This window comes from Colobus angolensis, unplaced genomic scaffold (assembly GCF_000951035.1).
Source record: "Colobus angolensis palliatus isolate OR3802 unplaced genomic scaffold, Cang.pa_1.0 Scaffold19, whole genome shotgun sequence".
In the NCBI taxonomy this organism is placed as follows: Eukaryota; Metazoa; Chordata; class Mammalia; order Primates; family Cercopithecidae; genus Colobus; species Colobus angolensis.
Window position 1 is genome coordinate 9,861,671 of NW_012115043.1, and position 6,224 is coordinate 9,867,894.

Here is a 6,224-nt window from a genome sequence, read left to right on the forward strand (position 1 = left end):
TTTCTGGGCAAGTGACAGCTTCTGGGAAAGAAATTCTGATTTGTGGGATTGAAAAGATGGTAAGAGAAAGTGCTCCCTCTCCTTCTCCACCCCCCACCGAGGATGAAGAGAACAAGCAATTGATTTCTGAGGCAGGCGATCTCTAAACAATTGTGTACTCCCTGATAATTTGGGGAGCTGCTAACATTTATGGAAATGGGAATATATTTAAAATTCAAACGTATAATTTCTAGCTATTTCCAACCTCCCATATGTGTATCACCAAAAGTGAATTTTGAGAGCAGTCGTGGGAAAATACTGCCTGGGGACAAAGAAAAGTTACCTCAGGAGTCTGGTTTCTATATTAATTTATTTCACAATAAGAGCAAATTCCTTTCCCTAGGGGAGTATTTGATTGCACTAGGGAACAGTAACTGTTTCATTTCGTCTTCTTTCTCTCTTTTAAACTTTCTTTGTAAAGCAGAGTGTCATAAATCTTCCTGAAAGAGCAGCTTAAAGAAGATATGTGGGCTCTGAGATACAGGTTTTATTTGTGTGCGTGTACACGTATATGATGAGTATATACACATTCATTCATTCATTGCTGGATTTCAGAATGACATTTTCAACAATTAAAAGTGAAAATTAAAATGTGTGAGATTAGAGACACTATGAAGTGCATCTTTCCAGATTTAGAGAGGGTAAGAGAATGCAAATCATCTACATGTTACTGATCAGGAACAAAAACCATAGACCTAAGCTTGACTTGCATTGCTTCTGACCCAAGTAGTAATGATTTTCTTACTTATAAAGATTTCTAAACATTTCAATTGTATCTATAATACAAAGTTTAGACAACAAACTCCTATACATGTGATGTTTTAATGGTCAATATCCAATTATTAATTTAAAAAAATGCTTAAAGGTAGAGGGATCTGAGAGGCATGTCTTTTTGAACTCTAGCCTTTGATTGAGACCTGCGCTGCAGTATCCTGTAAAATGCAGCAGCCTCCTGGTTCCAGCCTCCTTCTCACCATCCCCAGGGTCTTAGTACTGTCATAGGCTCTTGTTAAGGTCTGGAAAATCTCTAATAAACTCAGCTGCACCAAGGTTTAGGGACTGAAGCTGCTGTTCCTCCCATGAGCATTTGTAGCTGCAAAGACAACACAAGTCAGAGGGACGGATTCCACTATTAGAAACATGGAGTTTCATGCGTGAGGAGGATGTGTTTCAGGATAGGAGGTTTTCCGGCATATCTCAGTTATTATCATGGACAAAGCATGCACGTAATGCTCACATGCTGCATTCTGCAAGGAAAACGAATGCTTACAAAAATAAAAGTGTTCCAAAAATTTTAAAAAGTAAGAGAGGTAATCAAAGCCACCAGAAAGATAAGAAGAGAAAAATAAATTGATTCTAAAGGGAAGAGTAACAGTTTAAAAAGATATTAAATTATGACATTATTACCATTATTTTCACTACTACAAAGACAATATAACACCAAGAAAGTTAGGAAATTGACAAACATAGTTCTCATACTCCTTTTCCCAGTAGGAAAATTACTCTTTTTAAAAAAATTGTGTTCTAACAATCTCATTTTCTAGATTAAGAAACCATTATTTAAAAAACTAAGTCACGTGCTGATGATTATACAGGTCAGCCAGAACTCATCAAGACTGAAAAACAGGACCTACTTTTAAGAAAGGCTTATATATTATTTTGGAAACTACCTTGCTGATTTTCATGTGCAGTCAACTCATGCCAGCCTGTGTCCAATAAAGACTCCATGATCGAAACATTGCATTGGATTGCATTTTCTTTGTCTTGCAATAGGAATGAGAGTCCTTTACGGGCACCTCCGTAGCCCTAGAACAAATTATGAAGGGAAAACTGGAACAGAGGCCAGCACTCCTAACTCAAAGCCCAGCTCATCCCCTCCTGTACTTTGCTACTTTTATTGATTGAATTGTTAAGTCTAGAATGGATGCTGTTCATAGATTTCTCTGCATGATTTGTCCTTTTAGATAAGGGTGGTGCTTCTTTTCATGTGAAAATAAGTTTGGGTTGAGAACAAAAAGAAACAATTCTGTGGGGAAGTTAATATTATGGCCTTTGATAGCAGATGAGGAAACCAAGACTCAGAAGGTTGAGTGGGGAGACCGAGTCAGGCGCTGACTTAGGCCTTCATCCCTCCACAGCCCGTGATCTCAAACACCGTGCCAAGGCAGAAAATCTGTAGGAGGCATGGTATTGCTCCTCAATTCTATGTCTTGCCAGACATTGCTAGTTAAGATACTCTTTTCTCTTGAGTCCAAACAGCCTCAGAATCTTCTCAACACAGCACAGTTACTACCAACCAATGCAAACTGACTGTTGTGTGAAACCTATTGGCACCCAGAACTGCAAACCTCCCCTGGATTAGGCTTATATAGTGGGTAGAGCCCTGAACATCTGCCTGGATCACTCCTGTGAGTTTGTGAGCAAATACCTTAAAGTTTCAGAGCATCCTTCTCCATATAAAAGGGAACAGTCCTATCCCCTTTCCAAGGCTGGTGTGAGGTACACATCAAATAAGAAAACACATGTAAGAGCACCTGGTAAATATCGTGGGATCTGACCAGCAGACCACAATGCAACGGGGCTCTCTCTTTGTTCCCAGGAGGATCGGCAGGTTGAGAAATAACAGACACACACAAGATAGTGAAAACTGGGTCCAGGGGCGTCAGCACCTTCTGGTCCCACAGTGCCAACAATGCACTGGATATGCCAGCATTTATTATTAAGTTCAGTGAGGGTGGGGATAGGTTAGTGAGGGATTTAGGGTCATTTGATTATGAGGTGAGATGGTCGCATGGGGATGAAGTAATTCTTTAACGTAACATCTGTATGCAGAAGTATAATATACAGAGATAAGAATTTACAATATAGTGTGTACATCAGTAATTTCTAACAGAGCCTTAAAATGGAAACACAGCCTTTCCATAACCTATGATTAGCAAGATACTAATCAGCAGTAACAGTTAAAGCAAAAGCTGGTTACAAACAATCCACAGAAACAGGATGTGAAGCTAGACAACTGGTTAGACCAGAAATTCTCAGAAGGGAGTATGCCTTAACCCTAAAGAGGCCTAGAAGACCTGTGACAAGATGAGGGCGTTTATAGCCCTATCTTATCCATATGGACAGGTGCCCCCCATGCGTCCATTTGCAGGCTCTCCACAAGGGTCGCATTCCATTCCTAGAGCTATGAACATCTGCTTTTCTGGGATAGGAAACTTGGTGATGTGAAACCTCCCTGACTGCACGTCCATTCATAGGCTCTCTGCACGGGGAAGCACATCACGTGCTGTTGGTTCATTCTGGCAGTCCAACCTGGCATTGTCTCTACACAATCCTGCATGCAATTTTGTATTTACAATAATCAGGAGTGTTTCATCTTTTATTCCGTAGCGATAGTTTCAGGGGATCTCCCTATAGGTAAACTGTTCAAATTGAAGAATAATAATAAAAATAATTAGTTTTACAGATGAGAAAAAATGGTTTTGCTTACACAATTCACTCCTTTAGGTATTTACTACTTTTAACCCTTTTAAAAATAAGATTTAATATGCTCTCATATTAATCATCTCATTTATAGCCTAGACATACAGAAGCGGGGATAGTTGCTAGAATTGTGGCACGAAGTTCCACTCATGATTTTGTTTTCAGTTGCTCCCTTTCTACAGAATAATGTTGTTACCTTTCCCAGACACATGAGGGTTTCTTTAATTACTGTGAAGTAGGTCCCTTTTTGTTTCTCGGGTAGTATAGCTTCATCTCTCTTTCCATGCTCATAGCATGGGGAAATTGAGGAGCAGGACTATTTACAAAAGCATGAGTAAGGTGAAAGACCGCCACCAAAGGTAGTGCCCTATCCCAGGGCTAAAATCAGTGGGGGAACTGTTACCTCTTGGGCTTGCAGAGGGACAGGAGAGGGCTGTCACTACAACCTGGAGAGGATGGCCATTCAGAACCCAGCCTTTGGCAGAGGAATAACTACAGCAGGGGCCACCCTTTGACTCAGTAGAACGGGAACCAGAGTTTAGAAGGCACAGGAGCTGTTGGTGGGATCCATATGCCCTGTCTCTTGGGCACAGAGAGGTAGGCTAGGGAGAGATTGGGGTGCACAGAGGACACCCAGAGCAATAGGCATTCAGAGGGGGCAAGCAGAGTGGTGCTTAGAGGAATTAGATTTTTTAGGGGCTATGACAAGATGAAAAGAGTAGAGGAGAAAGAGGACCCTGTGACCCCAGTGTCTTGACCATCCAGGTGGGAAGCATGTGGCTTTGTATTGTGGAGAGATGCCAGACTGAGTCACTCTTCTGGAGGCAACATGGAGACCCACCATGAAGATCTGAAACCAACCATACATTCACCTCGGCTCTCCAAGCTCCGTCTCTGAAGAGAGTGGGATTACCAGAAAGGTAGGATCTGCACTAAACTTCCTTAGTTCCTGATGGAAATGTCCTCCCAGGGCAGTGATAGAATCCTCTGTTCTCAATGTTTTTACCAAGGATTGAGCTCTTTGAAAAGTCAGTCAAAAAATATTTCTTTGCTTAAGTTTCTTCTTGAGACAATGACGATGATTGTGTTGTTCGGAGAGCCTGCCATGAAGTTCTCGAAAATCAGCATTTTTCATGGATGATCACTAAACCATCTTCATCAAAACTACCGGGAATGTGTGTGGAAAACAATGATTTTGGGGGCCAGACAGGCCCTACTATGTCAGAATCTGCAGAGGGATCCCAGTCATTTGTTTAACGTAGGCCTTCCAGGTCATTCCTGGGCACCCTAAGTTTTGAGGGCCACAGCTTTACAGTTTTGCACCAGAGAGAACAGTGTTCGTTGAGGCCTAAGTGATTGTGATTACGCCATGTGATTGTGAACTCTCTGGCAGCATGGTTCAAGCATCTTCTCCCCTTTTGCTACTTAAGCTAATTCTTTTACCACTGTCTTAATCGCTTACATGTATATTTAAGCCACCTCAAACATTTTCAGAAGTTGACAACGTATGTATCATTAAAGTTTGGCTATTATAAAATGATAGTTTTTTCTCCTGTTGACTCATAGACACTTGTTTCAGACCCTGCTCTTAATATTAAAAATTTAACTTTAACTTTCAATTTAACTTTCTTACAAAGTTACTTTTAAACTTACACCTTTCATTTAAAAGCTCACATTCTGACTTATCTATTTACGTAGTACAGTTTGACTGTATATGCCTGGAATCCCAGCACCCACAACCAGCTGCACTTACATTTAAAAATGAGTCTTATTTCTTGAGTATCTCCCTTGGGTTCGGCAGGGGGTTCAGCTATGAGTACAGAAGGTGAGGGTCACTGGGAAGGGTTCCCAGAGATGCTGTGTGAGGCTGCCATGGCCGGCTTTATGCCAAACATATTTCCCAGGGACTCTTGGAAAGTAAAGATGCAGTGAGGATATTCATCTGTTTTTAGTGTCTGACATACGTGGTTTAAGTCCTGGCTTTGTCACTTACTGCTGTGTAGATGACTATGAACATATTTCTTAACCTCTTGAGCTTTAGATGGTTTTAGGGATTTCACTGGAGAAAAGAGCAATATATTGGATTAATTGAAAATGCTGTCGCCCCACAGCATTAGTGGTAGATTGGATTAATTGAAAATGAGGAATGAAGCCAGGATGACACTGAGGCTGTGTTTTGGAGGTCAGAAAAGGGGACTGTTCCCACGAGCACCCTTGGGGAGCTGTAACATGTCTGGGGGCTGGCCGCAGCCAAATTCATTAGGTAGATCCCACTTTCAGCATCCCATGAGCTCTTTTCAGATTGGCGTCCTATTTCTCTGTACAGGTGCCCATTGACCTGTCTTAGTGGTTAGCAAACTATGGCCGGTGGACCAAATCCGGCCTGCATGCCCAATTTTTGCAAATAAAGTTTTATTGGAGCACAGTCACATTCATGCATTCATTCATTCACCCGTTGTCCATGGCTGTGTTCATGCTACAATAGCAGAGTTATGTAGTTGTGACAAAGACCAAGTGGCCCACAGAGCCTAAAATATTTACTGTCAGGTCCTCTAGAGAAAATATTTACTGACCCTTGTTCCAGGACAAGAAAGCTTTTTTGGTCCCACCTGTCCCTTTCCCCAGGGCCCTAGGAGGAGATTGGCTGATCTGATGCGTGCTCCTGATGAAGTTGTTCCTGGTGTCAGTCCTTCCCGGTAGGG

General features: G+C 41.6%; 1 long non-coding RNA gene across 1 annotated transcript; it reads right to left on the minus strand.

Moving 5' to 3' along the window:
• Positions 1-330: 330 nt before the first annotated feature.
• Positions 331-1,862, minus strand: LOC105510589. Its single transcript, XR_001001580.1, has 2 exons — positions 1,710-1,862; positions 331-1,132 (listed from the first exon to the last, which is right to left on the minus strand). It is a non-coding gene; the product is annotated as an uncharacterized LOC105510589 (long non-coding RNA).
• Between the last annotated feature and the right edge of the window lie 4,362 nt (positions 1,863-6,224).